This window comes from Nipponia nippon, unplaced genomic scaffold, assembly GCF_047370975.1.
Source record: "Nipponia nippon isolate SJK-2023a ecotype South Korea unplaced genomic scaffold, ASM4737097v1 scaffold_10, whole genome shotgun sequence".
In the NCBI taxonomy this organism is placed as follows: Eukaryota; Metazoa; Chordata; class Aves; order Pelecaniformes; family Threskiornithidae; genus Nipponia; species Nipponia nippon.
The window spans coordinates 29,101,309-29,110,216 of record NW_028262291.1 but is presented as its reverse complement, the minus strand read 5'-3'; the positions used below and the strand labels follow the sequence as shown (position 1 = coordinate 29,110,216).

The following is an 8,908-nucleotide window of genomic DNA, read 5'->3' as shown; positions in this document are numbered from 1 at the left end:
AACAAGTTTGTCTTACAACTTTTTATTTGGAAATTGAGCCTGTGTTTCATTTGGTCTGCTAGGAGATGCTGGCAGCGGGCTGGGCACCTCTCCAGCACTGAAGCTCACGTCATTCATCTGCAGCAAGGTTCTTCCAAGCAGTGAACGGTGTGGAATGTGCAGGCTCTTCTGAGCCGGAGACAGCTCAGGAGCGCTTACGTTGTATTTCCACAACTGACATCATCTGGGTCCATCCAGACCTGTCAGCAGAGAGAGACAACAGCAATACATCGGATAATGGAAGGAGGGAGGGGAGAGGAGGTAGGATGTGAAGCCATCGGGGAGTCTGGAATGCAGAGGAGTGGTCTCGAGTGCGTCTCTGTGCAGGATACAAGCTAACTGCTAAAGGCACCCTTCTCAGTAAGGGACTGAGCTGCATTCGCAGCCTCTTCAAGAAGTAAATCTCTGGCTGGAACTTTATTCTAATGGAATAAGGATTTCCAGACAGGGACTCGACGGTGTAACTGTATCTCTGTCACTATATTGCTTTGAGTAGCAAAACCTTCCTGGCTAAACGGGGCTGCAGCTTTCCCCTATTCTCTTTTGGCAACAGCATAAAGAAAAGAAATACTGGAATGGAGTCATCACTCATTGATGCACAAGATGGAAAATTACAGTTTTCCTAAAGGAGAAAAAAGTTGTTTGTTTTTTTTTTTTTTAAATGATCCATACGACCTTGTCGTGCAGCTCAGCGCTAGCACTCTGTTTCCTAAGCTCGGTAACAATGTGCGACAACATTACGTACGTGTCTTAAATGGTGTAATTGCTGGTTGTAGTTAGGGATGGAAGTACCGGCACTAGTTAAGGACAACTCTGTAGTGAAGTTTTACTGGGGTAGTAGCAATGGTCTTATTTCCTAGTAATTGTGGTGCTCCGATGCCAGACAGCTTAGTCATGAAGTACAAATTTCTGTCTCCAGGCAGTAAGTGATCCGGATTAATCATTCATTTAATGATTTCCTGTAAATGTACTGCTTAATGGGGTTTGAGAGACAGCAGCGCTCAACAGCTACCGGCCCCACCGTCCTTACAGGGCAAAGCGCCCTCACAATTAACTTTCGGGCCTGTTTTGTCCCGAGCTCCTGTGATGCAATTCCTCCCTGCGTGACGGAGGGAACGCGGTAAAACGCACGCAGCTCCACCAAGCGCCCCCTTTCCCCCCGCGCTGCTGTTCACCGTGACGGTGCCCTGCTTCCACCGCCGTCGGCGCCTCAACGCTCCCCTCCGTGGCGGGGGCGGCCGGGCCGGGCACCCGCCGCCTCCCCCGTGTTTTGAAGAGGAAGCCCCGCTGCGCTCCCGGGGCGGGGAGGGGGCGGCAGCTCCCTGCCTGACCCCGCGGGGGCCGAGAGGCGCCCGGTGCCCTCGGGGCGGGGCAGGGCGCGGCGGGGGGGGGGGGGGCGGCAGGGCGGGCGGCCGAGCCCACCCCGCTCCCCGCCGCCCTTCCGGCGGCTCAAGGGCGAGAGCGCGTCACTTCCGGTGCACATCCGCCTGCCGCCGCGCATCGCGAGAGCCCACCCCGCCTCACGCGAGACTCCCTAGCTCACCCGGCCGCTTCGGCCGAGTCCCTTCGGCAATTTCCGTCACCGCCAGACTCTACCAATCGGCCGCGGGAGCGCATCGATGGGAGCGGACCCCCGCGGGCTGCGTGTGGGGACGGCGCCCGCCGTGCGGCCGCGGGGCCCGTGCGGCGGCTGGGGCGACGCAGCGGGGCGGCGGGGCCGAGGCGCGGGGCCGGGGCGGCGGGGAGGTATGCGGGGCTCGATTGTTCAGGCCTGGCCATGGCGCCTCTCCTCCCCCCCGCCATGGCTCCCCGTGTCCCTGCTCCTCTCCTCTCAGTGAGCGAAAGTGGCCGCCGCCGCCGTCCCAGCGCCCGCAGCCGCCGCCTCCTCCTCAGCAGCAGCGCGGGCGCCATCTTGGCGAGGCAGGAGTCGAGAGCGCCCCGCGACAGGAGACAGGCAGCGCCAGCCCCGGCAACGCGGGGCGAGAGGCCGGGTGGAGCGAGCGGGGTAGCGAGCCCAGGAGACACCCCCAGCCCCCCGCCGCCGCGGCCGCCGCGCCGAGGCCGGGCCCGCTACCCAGGTGAGCCAGCGCGGCGACCGAGCAAGGACACGCCGGGCCGGCGCTACGAGAGGCGGTAGCGGAGCCCTGCCCGGGCAGGCCGCGGCTTCACACTCCCCCCCGCCCCCCCCCGCTAAGCGGCGGCCGCAGCAGCCGGGCCTCTTCTTAAAGGGACAGGCCCCTTCCCCGCCCTGCCCGCCGGATGCGCCCCGATATACCGGCGCGGAGCCGCCCCTCCCCCACCACCCCCCACCCCCCGCCCGCAGCGGAGCGGCCGCCGGGCCCCCCGCCACGCGCGGGGGGGGGGGGGGGGGGAGGGGGGGGAGGCGCGCGGCGGCGGGCGGGGGCGCCGCCGTGCACCTGCGGGCGCACGTGCGCGCGGGGGGCGGTGGCGCGTGCGCGGGGGGGGGGGGGTGCGCGCAGCGAGGGCGGCGGCGGCGGCGGCGGGGCCGCGTCACGGGGAGCGCAGCCGCCGGCGGGAGCGCACGGCTTCCCCCGGGCCGGGGCGGGGCGGCGCCGCGCTGAGACCCGCCGTCCTCCCGGCGGGAGCAGGGGCGGCGCCGCCTGGGTCTATGGGCACCCTCCGCCCCGCCGCGGGGCGGGAGCCGCCGGCCCCCTCGGGGGACCGGGTGCGGCGATGTCAGAGCGGGGAGCTGGGCCTGGGCTGCCCCCCGCTGCCGGGCGAAGGGCGGCCTCTGGGCGCCGGGGCGCTGCCGGCCCGGGCAGCCCTGGGCGCCGGCCGCCCGCATGATGCAACGCCGCCGCCGCTGCCGCCGCTAAAACTCGGCGACGTCTCCTCGGTGCGAGCTCCCGCCTGGCAGCGCCCGGCTCCCCGGGGGCCTGGGCGCGCAGCGGGCTCTGTCCGGCCGGTGTCTGCGGGAGGGTGTTGCCGGCCAGATCGGTGTCGTTGCTGGTGAAAAGTGCCCACCAGGTGTGCATAAAACAGGGCTTAATGTTACGTGTGCCCTGGTGGATACGTGCACCAGAAAATACCTCTGTAAAGCTGTGTTATAAAGTCCGATCCTGTTTTCACTGCAAACACGTAGCTTAATTTCTGCCGTGATTAGTAGTATTTGGCATTATGCATTCTTTTTGTTACCCTGTTTCCGATTTTGTTTCCCTTTCAGCAGCGTCATAGGTGATGATAATCAATTCCTTCAGATTATTTTCTTTTCTGTATGAAGAAAATGGTGCAAGTCAAGTTCCTTTTTTATAGTGAAATGTCTTTATGTGCATCATTAGAATTTTAGTTTTCTCTCATATGAACAAATCTACTGTATGGATTTTTACAGTATGCCTGCATATGACCAACACTCATCTTTTTTTCAGTTTACATAAATCAGAAATTATGTATTTGTGTTGTCATTCCTTTAATGTGTACGCGTAAGAGGAAGTCATGACATCCAGAGGTTGGTAAGATAGTGAGGGAAAAGTACAAGAAGTAGGACTGTAGCTTGAACCTTTGCCCAATGTTTAAGGATATTCTCTGTAATTCACTTTGAGTCCCTCTCTCGCACGTATATCGTTAAAGTTGCTTAAAATACTGCCTTGCATTTCTTGACTGTTCAAACGAGCAAGTTTTGTTCCATTTGGGTATAAGGTAATAAGCTGTAAATTCTGTAATAAGCATGCTATTTGACAAGCTAAATTACAGGCTAGGGATTGTTTTAGATGGCAAGAAGAAAATGTGCCTCTTAAAGCTTTCTTGGACATAGTTCCCTTTTCGTGGTCTGGGGTAGAGGGGAGTAAAAATGAAACAAAACCGAAAACATCCATGCAGTTTGTATTTTGCATGTGCAGAGAGAGAAGGAGTGAAGCAATGGCAACGTATGAGGGTAGTGGTGCTGTTATGTAGTGCAGAGAGTATGGACGCATCGTCAGAGGTCTCCATAAATACCATTAACTGCCCTTTTGGGCACGAGACTTACTTGAATTGAACAGTTAAATACTCTAGGTTTGTTTTTCTGCTGGTCATTTTTCTGCTAGCTTAAACGTGGAAGCAGAGCTGTGACGTGCCAACTTTTGCGTTTGGTGTGTTTTAAGGTATTCTGTCATTCACTTATGTATATGCTTCTGATAAAATTTTTGTAGAGCTGTGTAGCTTTTTTTTTTCCTTTTTTTAAATCATAGATTAGGCTCTATCTGTGACTGTTATTTCGGCAATTAGAAAATTTAGAGGCTGTGCCCCACTGGCTCTTCTCTGTATTTAAAAGCAATTAAAAGGTGGAACAGAGATCAATGAAATGCCATCTCGTTCCTTGGAAAACAATATAAAACCTTACAGTAAAAGCAAAACAGCAAAGTACTGTATCTAGGGCAGTATCTAGTTTTAACTAGATTTCATTACTCAGAAAAGCAATTAAAATGGCTTCTTTTTAATTTCAAACTGAAATGGTGTGAACTCATGCTTCAGTTGTATGTACATGCCTTTTATTCATTCAACTTGAGTTTAGTGGAGACGAGGGCTTTAAGTTCATATGAAATATCCTCCTATCTGCTTTTTTTAAAGCAGTAATCTCTTATGTATCAAAGTTATATTCAAGACACTGCCATAAGACTATGTTTTGCTTTAAGACCTGGCATATAGTGTACTCTGGAAAATGGTTGTCAGTGTAACTGTACGTTTATCAAAGCAAGCTAAAATGTGAGAGTGGAAAGAAGAGCATGGAATTCTCCTACAAGCAAAATACCCCTTCAGGGTTTTTTATGCCACCACAATTGCCTGTATTAGAGATTATATGCTTGTGAAGAAATACCTAACTGATATTACTGTACTAATGTAAGTTTTCCACATAGACCTCGACTTAATCTTCTGTGTGGATATGTATGTTTGTGTCAGGAGTTATTCTGGAGGTGTTTACTACAGGAAATCCTCACAGTATTCTGCTATTCTGATGAGAGTGGTATGCCTCAGTTGTAAATTTCTTCAAGAAAGAAAAGTTTCTTAGGTGTTTGTATCAGTTTGGAAAATCTTTTTTAATAAGTTGGTGTCCAAATGCAAAGCGCGAAAAGACCATGTGTGGGAAACAAACAGAAAACTGCTAAAATTGTGAGGGAACTAAAATAGCATGGAAGGTTGTATCTTGCTCCCAGTTTTTAATCCTGCTTTCAGTGCTGTAAATAGGGATGTGAGGAATACATACTTTCCGTGTGAACTGGGATTTCAGGTTTTTGTCCCCTTGAATGTTTTGAATGTTTTGTCAGCGTGCTTACACCAGTTGGATGGAGGACAGGTGAGAAACTCTGCTACTATGGGCTGAAATACTTGAACAAGTAAGTGTGCTCTCCTGCTGGCTGGTAACACTTCATGTGCGTGCACTTAGTGTGTGGCAGGCGAGACCATTTGAATTAGTTTTACTTTGCTGATTTGCCTTGTGTTTGTCATAGGCTAAGAAGGGGTACTGTGGATTAGCTGCTATGTTGTACCTTATACCTCCATGGCAGCTTGTGTTTGTGTATGTGCCCTCAGCTAGGAGTGTAGTTGTTACCGTCATTTACTATAATGTTTGATGTGAGGGTTAGGCATAAAGAGAAGAAAAAGTAATCCTCTGGGCCTTACCTGAGGTGTAGGGATGCCAGCAATGGAAGGAAAGCAAAAAAAAAAAGAAAAGAAAAATGAGATTCCTGGAGGAAAAAGTACTATTTCAAACAGCTGTACAAAGCAAATCCTTTCTAGCTTGCAGCTAGGCACAAGTGCCAAACTCTGCACTTGCCATCTATGGGGCTCCTGCTTTAAATTAATATCAGTAGCATAAACCTGGTGGACTTCATTCAGAAATAGCCAGTGGATATTTGTTTAAACTGGGAGAATCTACTTTTAAAGCTAAGCTGCTTCATGAGAGCAGTGTTTTCACTGTTTGGTTGGTGCAGGTCGGTGGGTATAAAACTTAGAAACCTTGTTATAAAACATAACTGCTGTCCGAGGACGTCCTTGGAGGATTCTTCTCCGTTGCTGGGTGTTTACTTACTGACTAGACATTGTAATGGGCAGACTTGAAAAACAGAGTGAAGAAACTCCACACCTACATTAACATTGAAATAAGCAATGTGATTTAAAATAGGATAAGGAAGGCTTCTTCAAAACTGAACTTAGATCTTTTAAAAATATATATGATTATGAAGGTTATTTGTATGAAGTTGGTGTATATATAAACCCAAATTCAGATCCTGCTGGTGGTATTTTACTTGTGCCTTTAATAATTCAAAGGGCCATATTATACAATTAAATGCTTTCAGTGTGGGCTTCTGATTAAGTAAGAATGTTAGAGGATTCAAAGTGCCAGACAGGCAGTGCAGCAGCCATTTATTTCTAAATGTCAGTTTTCTAAACGCTTATAACTCTAGGGGACATGAAGGGAGAAAGCAAATAACTACTGAATTTGATATTGAAACAACATAAAATTGGCATAAATCAGTAAGAAAGCTGTGACGGCAGAAGGATTACTCTGCAGCATCCAGTCATTTTACCACCTGTAACATGAGTATTTACCTAAATGTTACCACCAAATGAAAACATTTTGAAAAATCTGTATTTCTGCAATATTCCTTGAACTGAGTAGGCAAAAGGATAGATTTGTTTCAAAAATGGCAAAGAAAAGTGGATGAATGTCATCACCATGTAGATCCACCGAAGCAATGTCTTGGTGACGTCCTGAACACTGTTACCTACTGTAGTGGATCAGGCTGTTGTGTGCCTCTCACTTGTTTGTTCCCAGCTTCTCTCACTTCAGTATTCAAGCAGTTTTTGCCATTGGAAATCTTTGTTTCTTAAAACCTAGAGTGGGAACAAAAGAAGAGAAAATAAAGGAGAATCTGTCAATTAGCTTCCCGTATTATTACTTTGATCAGCAGAGAAGCACTGTGGCACTCCTAGCATATGAATAAATGAAAGGCTGGATTCAATGGCTGAGCTGTTCTCTATTCAATATGCCTGTGTAACACTTACTAAATTTGTTTTGGGCATTGTTAATACATTTAAGAATATTGTTTAGCTCGCCTCTGTTTATTTGTTTATCCGGTAGGTGGGATACAGATGAGTGACTGTTTTGAGGACAAGAGTTGTTAACTTTGTATGTACAGGAGCCTCTTGGGACAATTAAAATAGGAAGTCAAGCAAAAGCTTGTCTTTTTCTACGGGTGAGATGTGGAGTACTTACACTATAGCAGCACACGGAGGACTTTATTAAATGTGGAAACGTAAGGTTTCCTGATCTGGGAAGTAATATTTAAGAACATAGGTATCTGAAAAAAGTACAGATCAGACAGGTACGTAGCATGTACATGTGCTAAGTGTAGATGCTTAGCATAGTGTACACAACAGGGGGATTTAATGTGTTAAATATGGAATGAAACCTACTCTTCGCAGTTACTGCAGTCATTGCAGACAGGGTATTACCACTTGCTTTCATACTTGCTTGGGAACTCTGTGCAGTAGGAATGAGCCACTCCTGAGAAAATAGCTTGGTTTTCTAGTTACTAAACACATCTGATAGCGTCTTCTTTTCATAGGGTCATTTATCTTACAAGTAAAGAAAGAGTCTTCTGTGGGGTTATCTCCTAAGCTGTGTGAGCGTGGAGCCAGATGAGCACCAGTGCTTGTGCAGAGGAGAGGCACTGGTCCAGTCTGGTGGATCCACTTAGACCAGCACTTAGGCAAGTGCGTCTGGGCAGCTAGGAAAGCATCCAGTTACTCATTTTAGATCAGGAATATGATTGTGTTTGTTTTGCATCTGGCCTGTTTTCTGTCCTGCAATTAAAAACTTGACCTCAAATCTATCTTAATTCTTTCCCTTTATTTTGCTGTTAAGCTCCTGTAGCTTTGTGAGGACAAGGCTCATTGGGGTGCAAAAGAGCACATTTGGTTTGTTAGCTTCCGCGGAGACAGGGAATCCAAATGAAGTCCAGTGTGTTTTGTGCCCCTTGGGGCACATTTCTTTCCTGCAGCACCCTGAGGACAGGCAGTGCTACCAGATGTTGAGTTTTGGGAAGCAGGTTTTCTGCAAAGAGCAGAGAGATGAAAGATGCCTTGTGGTTCTGAGAAAAATCATTAAGCAGTGGTTGCACGTGACATTTTGGCTGGGAAAGTAAAATAATACCATGTTCACTTAACACACACTGTTGTTGACAGATATGTTTTGAAATGGAGTGATAAAAGGAATCGCTGTACTTTTTCTGGTATGATACTAGGGATTGAATCTTGCTCCTATAATATATATCATTTTTATTTGCGATCTGAAAGAAAACTACTTTCACCTTCTCAGTGTCCTTTTCTATCTCCTTCTGAATGATTTCTTCCATCAGAGACACAAGTTTCGTGTTTCCTCTCATTTTCTAACCTCTTCACTTTCTTCATGACCCTGTCTCTTGGAAGGCAGTTTTTGATTTTAAGGTTGTTTTTTGTTCAGTTGGCTGTTAAGCAATATGACATATGTGGATGAAAGTTTCTTGGAAAACATGAATCTTAATACCTTTATCATATGGAAAGCTTTCAGGTGCTTTATTCTGTCTGTTAAACTCTGCTGGAAATGGGTATTTGGTAACAGAGGTCAATCATTCCATTGCTGTCAGGTGTATGAAGATCTAGCATATAGAAAGCTGAACCTGGATAGCTTCAGTCTAAAAATAATTTTTAAATGAGGGCTCTTATCCTGTCTTAACAATTTCTGGCACGCTGTTATGTATTCTTTATGGGTAAAAATGTTAACTCAAGGCTAGATGTCTATTAAGAAATAAAATTTGCTCTTGTTCAACCACAGCCATTAGTCTCAAAGTGGTAATCGCTTATCATAGTTTTTTGTAACTTTAGAAGTTCT

At 48.1% G+C, this 8,908-nt stretch overlaps 1 protein-coding gene and 1 long non-coding RNA gene across 3 annotated transcripts in view; one reads left to right on the top strand and one right to left on the bottom strand.

Annotated features, from left to right (window-relative positions):
* Window positions 1-6: 6 nt before the first annotated feature.
* LOC148057138 (uncharacterized) lies at window positions 7-1,470 on the bottom strand. Its single transcript, XR_015701929.1, has 2 exons — window positions 785-1,470; window positions 7-239 (listed from the first exon to the last, which is right to left on the bottom strand). It is a non-coding gene; the product is annotated as an uncharacterized LOC148057138 (long non-coding RNA).
* Window positions 1,471-1,583: 113 nt separating this feature from the next.
* The window catches only part of INO80 (INO80 complex ATPase subunit), a 68,084-nt gene continuing 60,759 nt past the window's right edge, over window positions 1,584-8,908 (top strand). Inside the window, exon 1 of one of the 2 annotated variants that reach the window (XM_087746233.1) lies at window positions 1,584-2,117. The gene's annotated coding sequence lies outside the window, so the exon portion shown is untranslated. Of the gene's footprint in view, window positions 2,118-2,527; window positions 3,028-8,908 lie in introns of those variants that run through there. The other variant, XM_087746234.1, reaches the window with a different exon arrangement.